General features: G+C 43.5%; 1 long non-coding RNA gene across 3 annotated transcripts in view; it reads right to left on the bottom strand.

Moving 5' to 3' along the window:
• Nucleotides 1-6,113: 6,113 nt before the first annotated feature.
• LOC119260844 (uncharacterized) overlaps nucleotides 6,114-22,351 on the bottom strand; it is a 40,201-nt gene continuing 23,963 nt past the window's right edge. For all 3 annotated transcript variants that reach the window (XR_008549135.1, XR_005128833.2, XR_008549134.1), the window contains exons 4-5: nucleotides 16,157-16,235; nucleotides 6,114-6,260 (exon numbers count right to left, since the gene is read on the bottom strand). This is a non-coding gene — a long non-coding RNA (uncharacterized LOC119260844). The remainder of the gene's footprint in view (nucleotides 6,261-16,156; nucleotides 16,236-22,351) is intronic.

Here is a 22,351-nt window from a genome sequence, read left to right as displayed (position 1 = left end):
CGCTTTAAGTACCAAATCCAGGGTTCCAGGGCTGCCACTGATAGGATTGGAAATGCAGCGCTGTTTGTGAATTCCAAATCTAAATTGTATTAGCGTGAGCGACAGGGACTCTGCTTGCGATTTGATTCGCAGGAGCTGGCTGTTTCTGATGTTTTACTAACAATTTGGGTAAATATGCCGAAACCAATATGTTCAGCCAGGTGCTGAGCAAATTCAGCCCAGTGTGGCACGGTCTGCACAGATCTGTGTCCCCAGATGGAAGATGCCGAGTTACAAATTAGTGCAATTCAAACAGAAGAGGGTTGACCAAGGGAAAGCTTAAAGAGATCAAAAGGAAAGCAGAGGGGAAATTGGACACAGTCGCATGCCAGTTCATCACAAGGCAAAGGGCACTTAATTATTTTTTTTTTTTTAATAGAGGCATGTTTTATTTATTTATTTGTTTGTTTATACAAGCACTGGGTACAGTCAGAAGCGCAGGAGGGTGAGAGAATTCACCAGAGCCAGAGCGGGGAGCAGAGCAGGCAGAAGGACCGAAGTGCACTGCTGAGGGGAGCAGCGGGCGGCAGGAGAGGTCTGCGCGCCATGTGGGACCCTCCTCCGGTGGCCGGGGAGCAGCCGGGGATCGAACCGGCGCCGCAGAGGCCGCGCGCAGCTTCGCAACCCAGCGCTCAACCGCTGCGCCACCGGGGAGGCCCACTTAATTATTTTATTCCAGTTTTTTTCTTCCCCCTCCAAGAATTAGGTTAACGCTTTCACTATTTCAGTATGGCCCTAAACGTCCCCAAATTATAACAAAACCCCGTGTGAAAGTGATATGCTAAATACAAAAAAAAAAAAAATTCCCACATTTTTATTAATCTAGGACCAGGCATGAAATTCCAAGCACCTTCAAAACCAGAACCCTATTTTATAAAGGACTGTGTTAATACCTGAGTGTCATCAGAGAGATATATTTATAAAGAGTGCCATAATTTCTCTCTATTCCCCTCTATTTATTTATTTCCCCCAAACCAATTATTTTTAAATTGTCACTAACCAACACAATAGATTTTTCATTATCATGGTATGTTATTGGATGTCTCTGCAGGCATGTGAAAATCACAATGATCTGCTTCCCAGGTTGGGGGTATTGCCCCAAAATACAATAATTACATTTGAAAAGAACTGGAATCACAGCCCTTGTCAACGTGTGTCCTTGACTATAATGGGTGTAGGGGTGTAGAGAAGACAAAAATAGACAAGAAAACTAGGGCAGTGTGTTAACCTCACCGACAGTGCTGCTAATATTCAATCTGTAACCTAAGTGTACAGCACTAAACTCCCTTGAAGTAGGTTCTAGAAAGAAGGGGGCGGGAGACAGGAACTGCGTGTCTCCTCAGCTGGACTCAGTGGGGTTTGTAGGGAGGACTAGATGGGATCCCGGGAGAAAGCCCGAGATGGGAGTTGTCTGCAAATCCAGACACACTAGGGCTTGGGGGTCTCCAGCGGGGGCTGTCCGCTCACTGGAACCCCGCAGGAAGACCTCGCCCTGGGGATCCTATCTGGGTCACTGGCTACAATGTGTTGCGGGGAAGTTGGTCATCTACAGCTGGGAAAGTGAACCTCACAGGCCTCAGATCTACCAGCACCTTGACCTTGGAGTTTCCAGCTTCCATAACTGTGAAAAATAAATTTCTGTTGTTTATCAGCCACCCAGCTTAGGGTATTTTGTTACAGCAGCCCACGTGGACTATGACAGGGAGAAGGGATGAGAATATAAGCAGCCACCAGTCAGAAGGGATGGCGGAAGCACAGTGAGCAGGGCTGCCAGCCAGGGCTCCTATGATGCTGACATAAAAGAGGTAATGAAGATGCGTGTGGCTTGGAGACGACACAGGCAAGGTGTGCTGCTGGCCAAAATGCGGGGCATTTCGGAAAGCAAGAAAATGAGAATGAGTGCTGTTTTCAGCTTGAGCGCTTAGGTGAATGACAGCTGGTTGACTCTGCTGAGCCTGGGTAGGTGGGGAAGGTGATGAGAACAGAGAGGGGGTATGTGTTGTGTTAAGGCAAGTAGGGACCTAGTGGGGTGAACTAAGTTGGCCTGGGGATCAGAGAAGGAAAAGATAATTTTAAGGAAGCACCTAAAGGTCACTTAAAAATCATAAGCTATTCCTACTTGTTTGAATGCTCCTTCATGGCTGCTCTTGCCAGCCCTACTCATCCTTCAAAACCCAGCTCAGGCATCCCCTTCCCTGGGAAACTTCTCTGACAGCTAGTACGGTCAACAAGCAACTTTGCTCCAGGTGTTATGAGGGATGTTGAAGATGCGAAGACAGTAGACATTGGTCCATCCTCAAGAAAACTGTTGGGCCTCCCCGGTGGTGCAGCGGTTGAGCGCTGGGTTGCGAAGCTGCCCGCAGCCTCTGCAGCGCCAGTTCGATCCCCGGCTGCTCCCCGGCCACCGGAGGAGGGTCCCACATGGCGCGCAGACCTCTCCTGCCGCCTGCTGCTCCCCTCAGCAGTGTGCTTCGGTCCTTCTGCCTGCTCTGCTCCCTGCTCTGGCTCTGGTGAATTCTCTCACCCTCCCGCGCTTCTAACTGTACCCAGTGCTTGTATAAATTAATAAATAAATCTTAAAAAAAAAAAAGAATTTATCTCCATTAAAAAAAAAAAAGAAAGAAAAGAAAGCTGCTATCTAGGGCGAGAAGTTATCCATTTAACAAACACCCACAATGCCTGCAGAGACAGCAGTGTGCACAGGTTATGGCACATAATACTCTGCCCGGCTGCTGGAAAAAAATACTGCAGATGTGTGGCTTAACTAACAGGAGCTTATTTCTGTTAGTTAAGATCCGTGATTGCAATATCAAACTTTTGAAGAGATAGCAATCGTTGTCTGTTTGCAGATGTTTTATCATGTGAGAAAAACAAGCCTCTATTCACTAGGGACTTATTTCCCACATATTAGTTAGATTTTATGTTGCTATTGGCAAAAGCATACCAATTGATACATATGTCATACTAAAGGTTCACGTTTTATTTTGAGGGTAATGTTTTTAAACAGGGTGTGGTGAGAGTAGGGAGAGGGTAGAAGAACATCAAATCTGTGTTAAGAAAAATCACCCTGGAAGCTTTGTAGAAGACAAAATATAAAGGGGTGAGCTAAAAGAGGCAGTTGGTCGGCTGTTAAAATAGTCAAGTTAATGAAACAGCAAGTAGGGAAAGGAAAGTTAGATATTAAGGAGAGAGAATTGATAGGACTCCACCACAGACTTGATAGACATGAGGGATGAGGGAGAAGAAAGAGCAAGATGGCGCTTAGATTTCCCCTAGATGAATGGAGGATCAGAGTAACATTCCCCGGGGGAACAGGGGAGAAAGGGCAGAGGAGAGCAGAGGAGATGAAAATAATTCATTATTTTCAGATAGATCGAATTTATAATGTAACCAGAATTAATTAAGCCTCGTTGTATCTAAAATTTCCCTTAATCATGGAAATAATCATGCTTTGTTTGCTTGTCTGAATCCACAACCAAATCTTGAGCTTCTTCAGGGCACAGGATAAAAATAATGAGAGAGAGAGAGAGATTTTAATATATGTCAGGCACTATTTCAAGCCCTTTGTTAAGATAAGAAAACCAAGGCATGAAGGGATAAGTAACTATCCTAACATCAGATTGCTCAAAAGTAGTGTTCTGCTGAGGTGCTGGATTCAAGCCCAGGCTGTTGGGTGCCACAATCTGTGAGCTTCACCACAGTGCTCATATGCCTCTCAGAGATGCTTCCCATTCTGGAAAATTCTATAATGTGGACTTTTATTCTTTTGTTTATTCATTAGTTATTAAGTGCCTATTATTTGCAAACACTCTATCATTTGGACTTTAAGGCAAGGAATATTGCTATATATCGGAAGGGATATTTTGTAATGATAAAAACAGTCAATCCACTAGGAAAAAAGTATTTTTTTACCAATTTACATGTTTATGCATAAAATAACATCACCTCAAATATATCAAGCAAGATGTGAGCACTTTCAGAGAACATACATACAGAACTGCAATCAGAATGGGATATTTTCACATATTTTTCTCTGTAATTGATAGACAATACTATCAAAAAATTGCTACAGAAATGAAAGCTTTTAATATTTGTGGAAACTTACTGACTTTCATAGAAGAATGCATCCAACAAGTGTAAAATATATATATTTGGACAGATACCCATATAAAAATTGCCAAATTTGATTGTATGTTCTACCATAAAATAAATCTCAACAAATTTAAAATTACTTACATCTAAATATGCTCTTTGACTATAGTGAAATTAAGCAAGAGCCAAACAACAAAAACTAACTGGAAAAATTCCTGATTTTTTTAAGTTTTACGCTTTCAAGTAACTTATGAGTCAAAGAACAGATTAAAATGAAAATTAAAACTAAACCAAGTGGTAACAAAAATGCAAGATATTAAAACTTGTAGGATGTGACTCCAACCACCAAAGCTTCAAAACAAGACCTGATAAAAACATTACAATTAGAGATCAACATGTATCATGCACAGAAAGGAAAGAAATGCTAAATAAAATCTTAACAAAAATAAATCCAGCAACACATAAAAAGGGTAATACATTATGACCACATTGTGCTTATTTCAGGAACATAAGGTGAACCTAATAATGTATATGATCAATGGACATGAGCTCCTATATTTAATAGAATAGCACAGGAAACATATGAACATTAATGACGCAAAGTTTTGATAAAATTCATCAATAAAAACTCTAAGTAAACAACTAGAAGGAAATATGTTTAATTAAGAACCTCTACCAAAAACCTTCAGAAAACATCTTACTTAAAGGTAATATATTGAAAGTAATAATGCAAGATAAAAAAATATAAGATGTCAGGATCGGAAAGAAGGAAAAAAATCATTATTTGCACATAACATCATTGTGTGTCTAAAAATAAAGAATAAAGATATTAGAATTTGTAAGTACACTTAGCAAAGTCACTAGATAATAACTTAATATAAAAATCAAATTTATTTTTATATACTGACAACAAATTACTAGTAAATTAAATTTTAAGAGATATGGTAAATTTAAATTTTTTATGGCAGCATAAAATACATCAAACAATTAGGAATAATATTTGGAGAAAGAGAGAAACAGACTGGGAGAGTACAGATCCTCTGTAGAGAAGTCCATTGATTAAAGCATTTTAAACACTTAAAAAGTAGAGGAATATATCATGTTCATAGACTGAAAAAATGTTGCTATGATTAATTTTCCACAAGTTAACCACTGTAATTTTAATCAATATCCCAGGAGGATCACTATGAAAAAAAATGACAAGCTAGTTTAAATATTGTTAATGGAAACATAGGGTCAAGAAAAGTCAAGATGATCTTGAAGAACAAAGCTAGAGGATTTATGTGTTAGTCAAGACATATTATGAAGCTCCAGTAATTAAGATAGTGTAGTATTGACATAAAGACAGACAAATCAGTCAATGGAATGGTCTAGTGTCCAGGAATGAGCAACACATAATGGACACTTGACAAGAGAATGACAAGGCAGTGCAATAGGGAAAAAATGGTCTTTCAATAAATGGTACTGGGTCGATTAGATATCCATATGAACCTGGACCATTACCTCATAGAACACAAAACAATCAATCCCAGCTTGATTGCAGATCTAAATAAGAAAAGGAGAACTATAAAGCTTTTAAAAGAAAACACAGGAGGATATCTTCATGTGGGCCAAGATTTCTTAAACTAGACATAAAAGGCATCAATCTACGATTGACAAACTGAGCTACATTCAAATTTAAAATGTTTTTTCGTCCAAAGACACAATTAAGAGAGTGAAAAGACAAGACAAAGAATGGAAAAGATAACCAACAAAGAACTCATCTCAGAGTATATCATATGTACCAATAAACAAAAAAAGAACAACACCCTATTCCTTTTAATGGGTAAATGACTTGAGCAGTAGTTTAGAAAAGGTCAATAAACATGAAAAGGTATTCACTCTCATTAATCTCATTATCATTAGGGAGATACAAATTAAAACCGTGACACTGAATGACTGTCATTGAAAAGACTGAAATGCCAAATGTTGAGTCACTTGCCTCATGGTGTCCACAGAGGCCCCTCAAAGACAAGTTCCAGTGATGGGCAGGAGACCGCAGCGGTGTCCTCACTTCATCTCGCTGTCAGCATATCAGGATGTAGCTGGCGAACTGGATTTGAGCATTTCATTGTCTAGTTTTAGTCAACCTAATCATCACAAAATGGAAAAATGGCTGAAAATATTCCTACAGAGAAACTGTGGCTTGAGCGAAATAAAAGAGAAAAACAAAAAACTGTCAGAGTTGGCACTTTACTCCTTCTGTGAATTCTTAAACCCATCACGAGAGAGAATTGATGGAATTTGTCAAATCTCCCTCAAAAACATTTTTAAAGTTTTAGAATGTATAATTATAAATTCATATTGATACTGAACATTTTCCACAAGTTAACCACTGTCTAAAAATGCCCCTCAAGAGAGAGGATACATCCGACTAGGGAAACATGTTTAGTTCATTCTCACTTTCTTTTTTATTTCTATGCTATAGATTTTCTAATATACACAGTATGTTAATATAGTGGCAGCCATGTATATGAATTCAGATACCCCTATTTTCAGTGTGCATGTCAAAACAATTTTATTGATAGATGCACAGCAAGAATGTTCTAGAGACTCTGCAAACGGCAAGACTTGGAGCTAGTCACTAATTCTCTCTGGGATTACATTTGATTACCTATAAAATAAGAAACATTGAATGTTTCTTCCAAGCTTCAGTTTTCTTAGGTCCTTTTCTATTCTTCTGTTCTATGAATCTATCCTGTTATATCTGAAAAGTAATTTCCAAAAAATCTATAAAAAATGCAAGTTAGAAATCACAAGGAAAATGAACAATAAGTGTCAACTATGAACTAAGCCCTGGGCTAGGGGCTTTGTGTACGTATGTAACTAATGCAATCACAGCAGGCCCATGAGGGAGATGTTATTGTTCTCATTTCCAGAAAAGGGAACAGAGTTGGGTATGGAAATCAGTGTCAGTTGAGGAAAGAAATGGCAGAGGTCCCACTGTAGAGTCAGGAGTTTAAAACTAAGATCTGGCCCATTACAAGTCCCTTCCTACTCCATCACATTACCATTCTGATGCAGAACATGGCATTTATGTTTGCTTTTTATATAACTTTTATGTCTATTTATATGAAATTCTCTGTTTTATTTTCCCTTGGAGCTGCCAGGGATCTTGCCAATTATCATCATTAATGTCTAGATTCCTGGTGTCTAGTACAGTGCCAGGTACATGGTGACATTCCATAAATACTTGGGGGGAAACAATGAATCAATCAATCAATCGTTAGAACATATTCCTTGCCAACTAAAAATGTCCCATTTTTGTGAACAAAGGAACTCTCCTACTCTGAATTTTGATTTTGCCATAAAAAAGTAAATTCAATATGAGCCTTCCTTCAGATCTATATTGCACTGAATACAGAACCAAAGCATGCATTTAAATCACTTATATCTAACTTTTTATGATGCCATTGGGAATGGTGTTCTTTTTGCATTTGCAGTTAAAGGGTAGAACAGATGGTGGAAGTTTAGTTTCAAGTGATGGGCCCATTAAAATAACTTATGCTGTTGAGTGATTGTTCATCCTAATGGCTCCATTCATTATATCTGAGTTTGCAAACTCTGTAATACTTGCAAAGGAAGTAGGACTTCGGGAAATATTTGCTCCATCAAGAGATTTGCTGGGTTAGGACTACAGACCCACAAACCCTATCTTTGAAAGGAAAAACTTGCTGGAAGCTTCATTAAATAGGAAATTCATTTCATGGAGAACATCCAGGGAAGAATCTTTCTAGAAAGAGATGTGGGGTTAGGAAAGAGGCTCAAGGGAACAAGTGACAGTCTCCCTAAGACTACTTCTTTTTCCCTACTTATCTGTCTTTTATGAGAATCAGCTTGAGTAAAAAAAAAAAATCTTATCGTTACAAAAATAACTATAAAGACAAAATGAAAAAGGAGAAACCACAAATGTAGAATCAGGGTCTGTAGAAGAGGAAGAGTGAAAACCAGCTGCAAGAGTTCATTCACCTCACCACCAGGCTAATAGCCAGGAAGGTCATGTCAGGAGCTGAGTGCCACCAAGTCCTCTCTACCTATGAATTACCCTATGTTCACCTTAATTCAATTTCCAAAGGTCAAGTGGAATGCACACCTGGACTGGAGATCAGGACACCTGGGTTCAGTTATTAATGACAGGAAGCCCACAACTATTGAGCACTATGCTGGGGGCATCGAAGATGCATTGGCTCATTGGCTCATCTCAAAAACTCTGCCACATCATTAATGTCATCCTCACATTGCAATTGACGAAGCCAAGTATGCCCAAGTCACCAGGCCACGAGTGGTGCCTCTAAGGATTCACTATTTCTCACTCTCAGTTCTGTCACCATCCACACTGAAATTTCTCTTAGATAAAATGACTGTCTGGAAAATAAGAACAGGTACAGCTATAACATTCCATGATCATCCAGGAAATTATAAAACTGAAAAATTTTTATATTACTTTATCACCAAATACTCAAATCTCATTCCATAAATATTAACTGAGCTGTGATAAAGACTTTGCTCTAACTATGAAGGACCTGGTTACAGAGCAGCTATGACCACTACTCCCAGAGCAAAGAGTGTATTCTTGAGTATATCCAAGGTGGGTAAGTTCAAGAGATTATGAAAGAACAATTTACAGAGGTGAGCAACAAGGCCAGTCAGGTGACCAGGACCCTGGAGAACATGGGAATGGTTTAGCCTGAAATCTGAAGATACACAAAATCACAAAATAAATCTATATTTACTAGCATGATGTAAAAAAATGAAAAGAAACATTTCCTTTGGTACATAAGGGTATATTCAAGTGCTAGAAGGATATCAGGAGTAACTCTCACCAAAAGGTTAAGTAAGAAAAAGAAAAATACCAGATGGTCTCACTCATAGCAAGAATCTAGAAAACTTAAATAAGGGGCCAGGAAAAAGAATAACTATAAGAAAGTAAAAATCAAAATCAACAGACAACTATGAACCAGAGACACTCTATGGGGGTTGGGGGGTGGGGAGGGGAGGGATTGGGGTCAAAATAAGGGGGTTGCAATTGTATGGGGAATATAAAAATTAAAAAAATTATAATTAAAAAAAAAAGGTGAAGTCCAAACACCTCAACAGAATTGTGAGGACCGAGTGTGGTATTTCAAGGGCTTTATTTGTAAATGATGAATGTCCTCAAAAAGATACATTCATGCATTCATTGGATAAATAACAGGACATTTATATGGGTGTTTTTTTTTTTTTATCCTTGAAATGGTGGACGAAATGCCCCAAACACAAATCTCAGCACAGGAAGAGGAAGGATCCAAAGAAAGGAATAGAAGGCGTCACATAGGGAGGAGAGAATTTTGACTGCATCCAGAAGGGTCAGGCGTGTGGGTGCTGCTGCAGGATGGCAAGTAATGTGAAGCCTAAGGAACTGCTTATCGGGTTGATGATGGAGATGCCAGAGGGGGCAGATCATGGTGTCCGGATCTTAGACAGACTGAGAGGGAAAGAGAGCTGTGGCAGTCACAGCGAGTAGAGGGAGGCCTTTCCAAGATGGCAGAAGCATGGGGATATTTAGCTCCCAACCAGAAGGAGATGGAAGAAAATGGAAGACGAAGAGGGGGAGAAAATTTAAGAAGCCATCAAGCACGGTGACAGAGGAGTGCGAAGGGAGGCGACCAGCTGCACGGGCGGAGGACTGATCCTGGCAATCCAAGAGTCTACGTTTCAAAGAGCAAATATGATCACATCCCACATCCCTGGGTTGCTTCCCTTTCCCTCAGGACAATATTTCAACCACACCTCCCCAGATGAGCTCCACCAAGACAGTCCTCAGACTTGCTAACCACAACGAGCTTCTTGCAGTTTTCTAAAGATGTTTACCTTTTTCCTTAACCTTCAGCCGACACCTGGCCCTTCTCAGAGGCCTCATCTTCCTCCATTTCTCCGTACTTAAACCCCTGTCCATTTTCCTGACCTCCCTGGAGACCTCACTTCTTCCATCAAGTCTTCTTTGGCTTCCAAATCTGAGGAGCTGCAGTCCAGTATCCAGCATCTCTGCTTCCCCATCAAAACCTTATTGCGCCTTCTCATAAAAAGTTTCCTGTGTGTCTCCTACCGTTAGATCTGTAGCATCGTGACACAGATGCTGTGTCTTATTCAGCCATTGGGTTCCCAGCACCTCATACCATGCCTGGGACACAGCACAAATTTAAAAATACTTAGTGAGGGGCCTCCCTGGTTGCACAGGGGTTAAAGTCAGCACTATCAAGCTATCAGCAGCCACTGCAGCCTTCATTCAATCCCCCGGCCAGGGAGCTGACTCACATGGCGCAGCAGACCTCTCCTGTCTCGCCCACTGCTCCCCTCAGCAGTGTATTTCAGGAGATCTGCCTGTTCTGCTCCCCACTCTGTCTCTGGTGAGTTCTCTCACCTCTCTGCATCTCTGGCCTACACCCCAGTTCTTGTGTGCATAAATAAATAAATAAAATTTTAAATAAACAAATAAAAACACTTAGTATTATTGAAAACCAGACCACCACATCTGAGCCTTCCCCGCCAGACTGTTTTATATGCAACACAAAGGGTTAAAACCATGGCATGCTCATATTTGGAAAAGGGATTTATTCCTGACAAGCTAATGAGCCAGCCACTTAGCGTCATTTCTCAGCCAGCATTTATCCCGACGGCCTGAGCAGAGTCCATTTTGATGAACGATGTGCCAGGTTTCTTAACATCAGTGCCAAATTATTTCTTAATTAACTCACAGGTACTGTCAATAGGAAAGTCCAGTATTGATTATAAATGAGAATTAGGAGAGGAAAATGGCCTCTTCCAGGAATTTTAAAATATGCTGTAGCTATTACATCATCAAGGTAAGCCTGAGCACGGCTTACGCCAGGTCTACCCTGCAGCTAGTTTTATCTGTGGGTTTCATCATTTTTATCTCTAGAATTTTGACTTCAGTCTTTTTAAATTCTCTTTTATGTCTCTGTTTACCATGTTCAGATTTTTCCCTGGCTGCTTAAATACATGGAATGCAACGATACTGACTTGTAATGTCTGGTCTACTAATTCAATCACCTGTGTTATTTCTATATTCATTACATTCATTTTAATTGATGTTTCTCCTTATTATGGGACAAATGTCTTACTTCTTTACATACCTGTTGATTCAGGGTTGCATGAGTTTTCCCCACTATTGAGGAAAGCTATTCACAAATGCCTTGTGAGCCATGAGGTGAGCCATGAGGTCTTGTGAGCTGGAACAGGTGTCATTCCCAGCCCTGTAAAAATTCTGGATGCTTCTCCCTGTGAGCCTTGTGGGTGGTTCTTCCCTGGTCTTGAGTCATCGCCTCAAGCACGCATGGTTGGCTCCTCCACCCCTGCTGGGTGCTCCCGCATGACTCTCCTCTGCCCCCGGAGCTGTGGTCTGGGACTTGCTTCACCCAATCTGTCAGATTCCCTGTGCTCTGAGTCCAGCATTTTCCTGTTCTGTAGCTTAACTCTCCCTTCGGCTGGAAGACACCTTCCAAGAGCTCCATCACCCCGGGTGTACGGGAGAGAAACACTTTCAATCCCTCCCTGTCTGAAAATGCCTTTAGTTGACACTCGCGCGTGACTGAAGAGGACTTCGTGGAGTATTTGCTGAAAATAATTTCCCTTCAGAGTATCAAACATGGCGATCTTTGTCTCCCAGCATCGCTGTTGTATTTCCTCCTGCCACGGTGAAGCGATTGCTTTGAACTGACTTGCTTTTTCATTTAAAAACTTTGATTCTTCTCATTTTCACTGGTCACACACTCCGTGCTGATGTGCCTGGCAGGGGTCTGTGCGCCCTCACCCTGGCGGGGAGGCACATCCTTCTCAGGAGTAAAGTCACTCTGAGAATTTTCTGTACTATTTCTTTGATAACTTCCTTCTGATTTTTCTTCCCTCGTTCTTTCTGAAATTCCCATTAGCTGAATATTAGGTTCCCTCGACTGGCTCTCTAATTTTTATTATCTCTTCTACCCTAATGTTCCTCTTTTTGATTTTAGCTGCACTCTAGGAAAGATTTTCTTGACATTTCTACCAATCACTCCAATCTAATTTTCCATTTCAGTTATTATATTTTGAAAGTGGAGGAATTCTTGCTTTCTTCTGGCTTCTCTGTTATGCCATGTTCTTACTGTACATCCAATGTCTTACCTTATATCCTTCACGATATCAGTAATAAAATTTTAAAATATTCTTTGTTCTCCCTATTATCTTTATTTCTCCAGTTCAAATTTTCCAAATATTAATGGATACTTCCTGTTTGAGAATGAGGCACTAAAACATGAGCGATACTCTGTGTGGGTGCTTCTCACCCACGTCAATTGGAAGCAGCCCAGGTTTCCCAGTGGGGATACCCCTACATGGTCAGGGTGTCAACCTCTGCAGCAGTTTTCTCTTGAGCAGTTCAATTTCTCCACATTCTCCAAAGGACCTCCCGAGCCTCCCCAGTGTGGTCGGAAGAGGAAGGACTAGCCCTAAACGATGAAGTTCTAAAAGTGAGTCAGGGAGCAGGAGCAAGGGCCAGGTAGCAGGGTCTCCTGCTCAAGCTATAGATTTTCATTTAAAGCCTCTGCTCCCTACCAGATCCTCTCTCTTCTAATCCACCGTAGTTCGCATCCTTGAGGTCTGCAGCTAAACCCCTGATTCCAAGAAGAGGGGCAGAAGGGCTGTCGCCGGGCAGTGAGAGGTGGGGTGTGTGCGGACTTACCCCTGTGTCAGATTTTCTATCAATTCTTGTTTTCCATCTTGGCCCTCATCTCTGTTCATGTTCATGTTTAATTCACAGTGCTCCTGTGTTCCAGAATGTTCTTGGGCTCTGAGGGAAAGCATACTCATCCTCTTTTCCAAGCACACAGGCTGCTGCTTCCTCTTCTCTGTCCTCTGACCTCCTCCTCCTCCATGCACTCTGACCAGACATTGTTATAGCTCATGTACTATTTTCTCCATTCTCTCACCTCTCTTTTTTATTCCTTTACTTTCATTTTAGTAGAGTTCCAAAGGGGAGCTGATGTTCACATAAGAATTTAATACTATAAGGGGCCTCCCCTGGTGGCACAGGGGTTGAGTGCTGGGTTGTGAGGCTGCCCGCAGCCTCTGCAGCACCAGTTCGATCCCTGGCCACCAGCGAGGGTCCCACAAAAAAAAAAAAAGAATTTAATACTATATATCCTACACAAACTATGTGCACAATCCCACTTGAGTCTCACAATTATTCCCTGAAATAAGCAATAATTATTCTCATTACAGAAACAGTGAAGCCGAGACTCAAAAATGCTAGGCAATTTTCTTAGGTCCAATTTTCTTAGGTCCAATTTTCTTAGGCAATTTTCTTAGGTCCACTCCCATTGTTGGCAGTGTCAAGATTTGCAGCCAGTTCTGACTCCAAAGACTTAACCACACATGATACTGTTCTGATTAGAAGGCTAGATACAAGAACATACTAGTCTGGCATCTGGGTCCCCAGAGTCCTTACCCAAAAGTCAGCACTGGGATCCCCAAAGCCTTTGGTTTTCACATGCATATCATCCTGAGATATTCAAAGCACTCAACGTTGGCCTAAAACACCCTGCATTTCTGGAGCACACAATCACTTGGGCACACTCCCCTGCCTTTTCCACCTTTGTGTTGCATTTCTTTCAGTAAGGACTTAACCTTGGACCACACCAGTGTCGGGCACTGGGTTGAGTGATATTTCAGTGAAGCAATGGTCCTTGGAGCAGTTACATGTGGTCAGGGAGAGAGACCCCTGAGGGAACACCAAGCAGAACAGGACACGTGGGGGTAATGTGCCCTTAAGGAGAAGAATCCATGTACTCTGTGACTTCCGGTCAGATCTCAGAGAAGAGGCAATGATTAAGTTGACACCTGCATAGCTCATCATTCATTCCTTTAGCATACACTGACTGAGCATCTATCATAAAAAGGATAATCCAAACTTATAAGGGAACGTCCAAGTCCTTGCACTGTCTTAGGCGCTTGATGTGTGTTAACTCTTTTAACCCTCACAAGCCTATGAGGAGGACTTTTGCTATTTTCCCCATTTTACAAAAGATAGAAAGAGAGGCACAGAAGTAGCTTTTTCAACTTGGCACATCTGGTACGTTTCAGAGCTAAGAGATTGCACCTGTTTGGTGCCACCAGTCGTGGCACCTTGGGGCTCTGTGCCAGGAGGCAGGGAGGAGATGGAGGAAAACAGGCCAGATGAGGTCCTGCCCTCGTGAAGGTTAACGTTCCAGTGAGAACGAAATGAAGTCGCTTATCAGTAAATATTGTAAATACAGGAAATGAGCTTTTGTGAGGAGCCTCCATGTGGAGAGAGCACAGGGCACACAAGCTCCCAGCACTCAGGCTGCCCCAGATGAGCCTGGACAGGCTATGGCAGGTGCTATAGAGAGGAAGTAGACCTACTGTGCGAACTGCCTGCTCAGCCTCTGAAAGTGGGCAGAAAATGAGATATCAAGGTGGTCTAGAGTTTTCTTTTCACCAATCTTACAAAGGGAGCATGGAGTGGGAGGGACAAGTGTTTCAGGCAAAGGAACCACATCTGTGAGAATGTGAGGGGCTCAGGACGTAGGGCATCAAGGCCGGATACCCTGGGACTTCACACACATGGACCTCAAGGCTCTGGGTTCCCAGATGAGGTTGGGTGGGGGAAATCACTGATGAACCCAGTGGTCACTGGTGAACAAACATACACAACCTGAACAAAGGCCATTGATGGCACTGTGGCAACTGAGAGGGAGAATAGAAAGAGGCGGGTTTGGGGTACAAAGCATGTGCCATGTGGTGTAGAACTAGTGAGGTCAAGAACCTTAGTCTTCAAATGACTGATGATCTGACCTCAGTTTTAAGAGATGATCCCAGCGCTGGTAGGAGACTGGGAAGCAGCAAGAAACCAAGGAGGATGAAAAGACTTGCCTGGAGGGGAGGAGAGATGAGTTCAGACCAGAGACATATTTAGTTGACAGCAGTTTGCTGACAGACTGAATAAGGAAGCAGAGAGAAGAGGAGGCATGAGGGATGACCCTAGGTTTCTGGCTTGGGTGGATGAGGAAGGGCGATGCCATCTGCAGAGGGACAGTCAGGAGGAAGGTAGACCGGGACTTAGGGGATGCCAATCCAGAGCATCACTGGGACAGACACAGCCTCCTCTGTCCAGAAGGCCTGAGTCCCGGGTCAGCCCGCGACCTTGGTGCAGAGTCACACCAGCCAAACTGAGTCTCTTCATCCCTCATGGACTGGAACCCAGTGAATTTGAAGTGAATGACCCAGGTCCTCTGGGTCACAGAGCAACCATCCATCCTAAAGTCTGACCATTTCCTTCTTGTGTCTAATGCCATTTCAGGGACACCCCGCATTTCCGCTCAGATCTGCCGTTTCATCCAGCTGGATTTCTTTTCAATTCAACCCAATTTTAACCCCAATGTTCACATTATTTTTTCCCATTATGCCCATAAATGGAAGCAAATCACACTATCTTGTATAAATGCAGCTGTTTTCCTCTCTTCTCTTTTCTCATTTTAGATGAAACTCTTCTCTCTTTTTTTTTTTATTAGCACCACCACCCCCTCCCTGTGCCCTGCTGAGCTCCTCACCATCAGCTGTTTCTGTTCCTCATCTCCCCAGCTCTTTCCTGTTTCTTCAGGGAGCTCCTGCAGAGATGTTTTCTTATATAATCAAATTATAGGTCAAATTCATCAAAGAGATAGCACATGGGTACATTTCTGACAAACATTTGAACTAATGCAGTACGTAACACATTTTTTCTTTGAGTGGAAGCATGGGTAAATGCCGATGCTCTTTGATAACAAAAATAAAATAAGCAACAGAGCTTAAAAGTGTGCCAGAGCGCCTCCTAAGGTGGAAAGCCATGGAAGCACAAGCTGTCACCACCATGTTTTGGAGTCGGTGTAAGTATTATATGTCACCTAGAAAATGTATACATTTGATAGTTAATTTGTTGATCTGAATAAATAAATACCTTTTGTGTGCCTAATAGGAAGTCACACTGGACTAAGATGACCCCTCTATGGCCAAGGGAAAAAGCACATAAATGGAACCTGTGGTGGAGGAAACAGAAAGGCAAGTTAGTGGCGGCAGCTAAGGCAACAGGTGCCTCTTCTACCCCCGCAGCAGGGCTGGCTGAGCGCGTATTTGCCATCAGACACTGTGAATCATGCTTTACATACTGAGTCCCATTTGATCCACATGGCAATAGTGCAAAATGAAATGATGAGATGACCCTCATTTTCTAGAAGAGAAAATTGAGCTGCAACAAGGTGATGCCATTGTTTGGAAGTGACCAAGATAGGAAGTGGTGGGTAGAATTGTTAGGGGAAAAGGATGTCCTGAGCAAATTCTATACAGTCTTTGTGGATGCCACCCCACCCCAGCAAGACACTGGAAACTACAAATCCCATGATACCCAAAGGGAAGTTGCAAGCACCTAAGGGCGGAGTTAAGCAGCCATTTTTTCTGTTTGTAAATAAAAACCAGCCATGTTAGTGGGGTCTTGGAGACTTGGCTCATGCTCTTGGCCAGGAAGGGGGTCATTGGTCATTGGTCATTTGGTCTCCGCGGGTCATTTGGGATTCCAGTTCTGCCCAAAGGGTAGACTTTATCTCCCTCTTTTCTCCCTGAGTTGTATATTTCTTCATTCCCCTTCCCTTGTAAATAAACCTCTTGTGTGTGCCTGCAGTTTAAGTCCCCTTTAAATCTGGGTGAGGACCCACAGTCAGGCAACCCATTTTATATCAGGGTTGCCCTGTAACAGAATGAGAGTTTTCTTTGGTAGCATAGTTGCTTCCTCCTCCTTGCACCCCCGCACCCCACCACCGCTTTTTCCAGCAATATACATGGTGTCACTACTCACTACAGAAGATACAGGAGGGCATGGAAATCAGCCTGGGTAGGGGTAGAGAGGGGCAGATCTTTGAGGAAGGCTTCCCAAAGACAACTGGAAAATGTCTTAGATGTTGAGCAGACATGAGCCAGAAGCATGATTATATGTTGCAGGTTTTTTTCCTAAAAAAAAAATAAACTTTTGCTTTGGGAAATGATTGGTCCGAAGTACGATGTTCACAACATTTACTGGAGGTTTGAACATGCTTTTCTCTTTTACTAAGGAGAAATAACTTAGATTTAAAAATAAGCTTAAAGAAGATGTGAATCTCTTATCTCGGACAAGTGTGTCTATCTATGATTTTTACCCTAACACTGGGACTGGGTGACTTTTGAAAGCTGCCACAGAGGATTACACTTCAGGAGTGAACAAACCCCTTTGGTAGTTGATTTGAAAAATGAAAAGTAAAAAGTGACAATGTTGTGACACCATTTAAGAATGGTAGATGGTTTAGATAAACACAATCTTAAGCCCTGGCTTAGGGCCATATTTAATCATTCGAAAATCTATCCAGGAGGGGCATTCCTGGGGCCTTTAAGTTCAGGGAGGTTAAGACAAGGGATTTTCCACCACGGCAGCATGTCACGTGGCAAGTATGTGTGCAAGAAGTATTCGCTGATTGACTGATGTACCGTAGAGTTTCAAAGAACACAGAAACAAAGAAAACAGCTGCTTCTTGTCCTCAATATGATATTATGAGACTTGTACAGGAGTAACCTTAGCATCTTTCCTGCCTCTCACACACTGATGGAGTGATCTCTGAATCACTTATTGATTATGTGACATAAGAAACCCCATTGGAGAGAGGACACCCCATATGCCCATGTAGCTGGGAATGTGAATCGGTGCAGTCATGATGGAAAGTGATATAGAGATGCCTCAAAAAATTAATAGAAATTCCATACAATTTAGTTATCCCACTTCTGGGTATTTACCCCCAAAATGCAAAATCACTACTCTGGCAAGATGGAAGCACCCCCACACTCTGACAGCACTGTGTACAGCAGCCAAGAACTGGAAACACCCAAAGCTTCACTGGCAGACCCCAGGATCCTGAAGGTGAGACCGTGTGCACGATGGAGCACCACTCAGCTGTTTCAAAAAGGTGAGATTCTGGGCCTCCCCGCTGGCGCAGTCGTTGAGCGCTGGGTTGCGAAGCTGCCCATGGCCTCTGCGGCACCGGTTCAATCCCCAGCTGCTCCCCAGCCACCGGGCAAGAGTCCCACATGGCGCGCAGACCTCTCCTGCCGCCCGCTGCTCCCCTCAGCAGTGTACTTCAGTCCTTCTGCCTGCTCTGCTCCCCGCTCTGGCTCAGTGAATTCTCTCACCCTCCAGCGCTTCTGACTGTACCCAGTGCTTGTATAAATAAATAAATAAATATTAAAAAAAGAAAAAAGCACATTAAATCTTTAAAAAAAAAAAAAGGTGAGATTCTGCCGTTTGCAGCAACATGGATGAATCTCAAAGGAATTATGCCCAGTGAACAGCCAGACAGCAGACAGGAAAGGACAAGCAGGATTTTACTCCTATGTGGTACACAGAGAAAACAGGAGGGTGAACTAAATGAAACAAAATAAACTTTTGGGCTTCAAGACCAGTTAGTGATGACAGGCAGGAAGGTGGAGGAGGGTGGTTAAAGCTGGACCAGGGGGACAGCGCTGAGGTAAGATGCACTGTTACTGCTACCATCACGTAATACAGACTCACGCTGACTTTCAACAATAGCACCTCAAACTTATGTCCATTACACTGAAGGTAACTTCAGTACAAAAGAAACTACTGTCGACTCTTCCAGCAGCGTCTCCACCATGGTCGGTCAATGGGTCCTCCCTGCCGTGTCATTCAGGGTTTCGCTGAAGCGAGAAGGCCGCTGGCCATGCTGACCACACCTCACATGAGCTTAGCTCCCAGGTTCCAGCACCTTCACGTGGCCTCACCGCGGAGACCACGCGGCAAGAGCACAACATCACAGTCTCCCCCACTTCTCACATCTCTGCAGCTGCTGCAGGTGAGCCGTTTCTCTATCAGACCAAAGTACACCTGGAGGGGGGACAATCCTGTGAATAGTACACTTTATTTTTTTAAGTACATCTTGAGCATTTTCTATTTGTCAGGTTTCTTCAATCTTACAAGACCCAACACTGAACAAGATACACACGATCCCAGCCCTGGTAGGGGAGTCAGAAAACACCTGTGCACCAGCATATATGTGGAGAGAGTTACCTGAGGGACAGCAGGGTTGAGGCTGAGTAGTCTGGGAGGACCTCTCCAAGGTGGTAACTTTGAGCTGGGAGCTTTATCATTGGAGACGAAGGAGACATGGGAAGAGCTAGGGAAGGAGTTACACGGGAGCAGGAACCTATGATGACACATCCCTGGCCGGAAAGGGATAGAAAGGAAGAGTCAAGAAGAAGGGGGAGGGGGCCTCCCTGGTGGTGCAGGAGTTAAAGATAGAGCTATCAAGGTATCCGCAGCCACTGCAGCAGGAGTTCCATTCCCGGCCAGGGAGCTACCCACATGGCGCAGCAGACCTCTCCTGCCTCGCCCGCTGCTCCCCTCAGCAGTGGATTTCAGTAGATCTGCTTGTTCTGCTCCCCACTCTGTCTCTGGTGAAACCTCTCGCCTCCCACACCTCTGGCCCGCATCCCAGCTCTTGTATGCATAAATAAACAAATCTTAAAAAAAAAAAAAAGAAGGGAAAGGGGTTTCAAATCTTATATTTTAAAATTTTGACCCCCATTCACTCATCTTAACCCTCCCATTCTACTGACAGGAAAACAAAGACTCAGGAGAAATTAAAGTCATTTTCTAAAGTCACCTAACTTGACTGCAGGTGTAGGGTGACTGGCCAAAGCAGGCTAGTTCACTCTCCCTACACCACAACGCCTCTTCTGTGCTCTCCTGTGACATGCAGCTTCCAAGATATTCAAAATGTGTGACATGGTTGCTGCAAAGAGGCAGATAAAATGGTTTCGCTATGGGGTCGGGGAGAGTAAACCACTAAAAGCCAATTAAAAGTCTGACCTTCATAGAACTACCAAGTCAGTCAGGGTTTCAAGCACCATAAAAGCGATTCTAAACCATACTTTTAAAAAAAAAGTGTCATTCAAAAGTCCCCAAAGTCTGATGGAGAAGAGGCTGACAGTGAGGGCGACTGGTTACTTCAGTCTCGTCAGAATCAAGGTTTCAAGGGTGGCCTTATGGATAACATGGCACTAGGGGAAAAAACATGAAAAACAATGTGAAGGGCTAATCCAGCAAAGTCTGGGTGGACCGGCTGGCCCAGCCATGAACAGAAAGTCACCGTCTCCCCGATGACCGAACACTCTGAAGTGCTTCTGCTCCCATTGGGCCAGTTTCCACCCACGCGTCTGGGCCCAGATACCTGTTGGGCAGTGCCCTGGGCTTTCTTTTCCAGACCCTCTGACCTCCCTCAATCTTTCCTCCCCCAAAAAAACTGTGTCCTCGGAGCCTCAGCTCCAGGCTACCTGACCCTGCTGTGGAGAAAGCCTGATTCGCCACCCAGGGAGGCCAAGATGCCCCTAACAGGGTCTTCCAGAGCCTTCAGGGAGAAGCAGCTCCCACACAGACAAATCCGAGGGCTGATGTTGTCCCTCCTGTTGGATGCCTTCGAAGCATCTGGACACACCCCTTCCTGCCCTACAGATCTGAGCTCGTTCCCATCTAGAAGACAACAGGAAGCTTTTCCCCTAATGTCTAGGGAGTTCCAGCTCTTTCAGCCATTGCAGCCTTGGTTTCCTTTTAGAACTTTCTCTCTGCTGGTGTGTCTGATGGAGGCCCAATCCTGCTTAGTGTAACAGTGAGATCCCCACAGAAAGGGGTCCAGGTCCCTCGCCCCACCCAAGGAAGGGAGACCCAGAGCAGCGAGGGGAAGAGGGAACAGACTGGCAGAAGAAGAAGAGGGAAGACTTGGAGGGGGCATGTGGAGGAAAGACATGTGAAGACGAACGGTACTTGCTTCTGGGCCTTGGATTTATAACAGCGACTTGGCAGACATGAAAGGAGACACTTAAAAGAGACAGAAACATGGGCGAGAGATCCATGGGGAGGCTGACAATGGCAGCCATTTTCTTGACTTGTGTTTTGATTTTGCTCTTTTTCTTCTGGACTTGCCTGGCCCCTTCTGTTCCTATCCTGAGGGTCCCCACCAGGACATGTCTTAGACTTGTGGCAGGCTCTCAGGCCTCAGTGGCCCCGCTTCGAGCCAACCCTGTTTGGCTGGGCATTTACCCACAAGGAGATGGGTAACTTTGGGTGCTTCACTTGGAAATTATATTCTTTCTCTTCTCTCTATTGCACACTAATTGTGTTAAAGTTATTTTCTATTAAAGGAACAAAGCACTAATATATGTTTTGTCTTTATGTGGCTGTGGCAGAAACCTGTCAGGGCAGGCAGGTTTGGGGGTCCTGGGGGGCCCCTCAGTCTGCCTGCTCCTAGATTGCCCACTAACAAAGGGAGGGGAAGGTTGGAGACACTTGGACCAGCATCCAGGAGAGTTAATCTTATGCAGTTCTCAGAAATTGGTCTTCCCTTTGTATGGGCCCAGCCTCTTTCTCCAAGGCCAAATTGACAGAAAAGGGGTACAAGTGGCAGTCAGGAAAGTAAATTGTTGAAGCTCTGTCTTTTAAACCCCATCCTGCAGTTTGAAAATAAAGCTTCTTATTTTTAGAATGCCAGCAGGGTTGTTCCAGCTCTGCCCCTGCAGTTTCAATAGTGGCCTTGGGCGCTAAAACCCTGACCTTGAAAGAAAGCGTTTACATTGTAAATGCACTGGCAGTATGAAGGCTATTCTGTCGCAGAATATCCAACGGAGGCTAAAAGTTCAGAAGCGGCTTTTTCCTTTCTTCTGAAAGGCCTAATCCGCGGGGCTTTCACAGCGACAAAATCAAACTCTTAGCAGTAATTGTGCATAGGTTCTACCTGTGAACTTGCATAAAATCTGAAATTTCACACAACCAATCCTGTTCTGGGGATTTCACCGCTGATCATCGGAGCTTCTAGAGGGGTTTGGAGGAAAGAAGAGCATGCAGGCCCTTAGGCCAGCAACTTGCTAACAAAATGCCTTTAAAGTGGCTCCTTCTTGCCAAACAGCCCTGTGCTTGTTGGGCAGGTGCTGGAGCTGTGCAGAGACACAGGGGTGCTGAAGTGATGGCTTCCAGGCAGCAGGCTGTGCCTCTACTGCTGTCTCAGGGCAGCCCACCCAGACCCTCTTACTGCTCTTACTGTTGTAAAGTTAAGCTGGAAAAAGACTC

Source organism: Talpa occidentalis, unplaced genomic scaffold (genome assembly GCF_014898055.3).
Source record: "Talpa occidentalis isolate TD23 unplaced genomic scaffold, MPIMG_talOcc4v2.1 talOcc4.6, whole genome shotgun sequence".
Lineage (NCBI taxonomy): Eukaryota > Metazoa > Chordata > Mammalia > Eulipotyphla > Talpidae > Talpa > Talpa occidentalis.
This window is presented reverse-complemented; position numbering and strand designations above follow the sequence as displayed.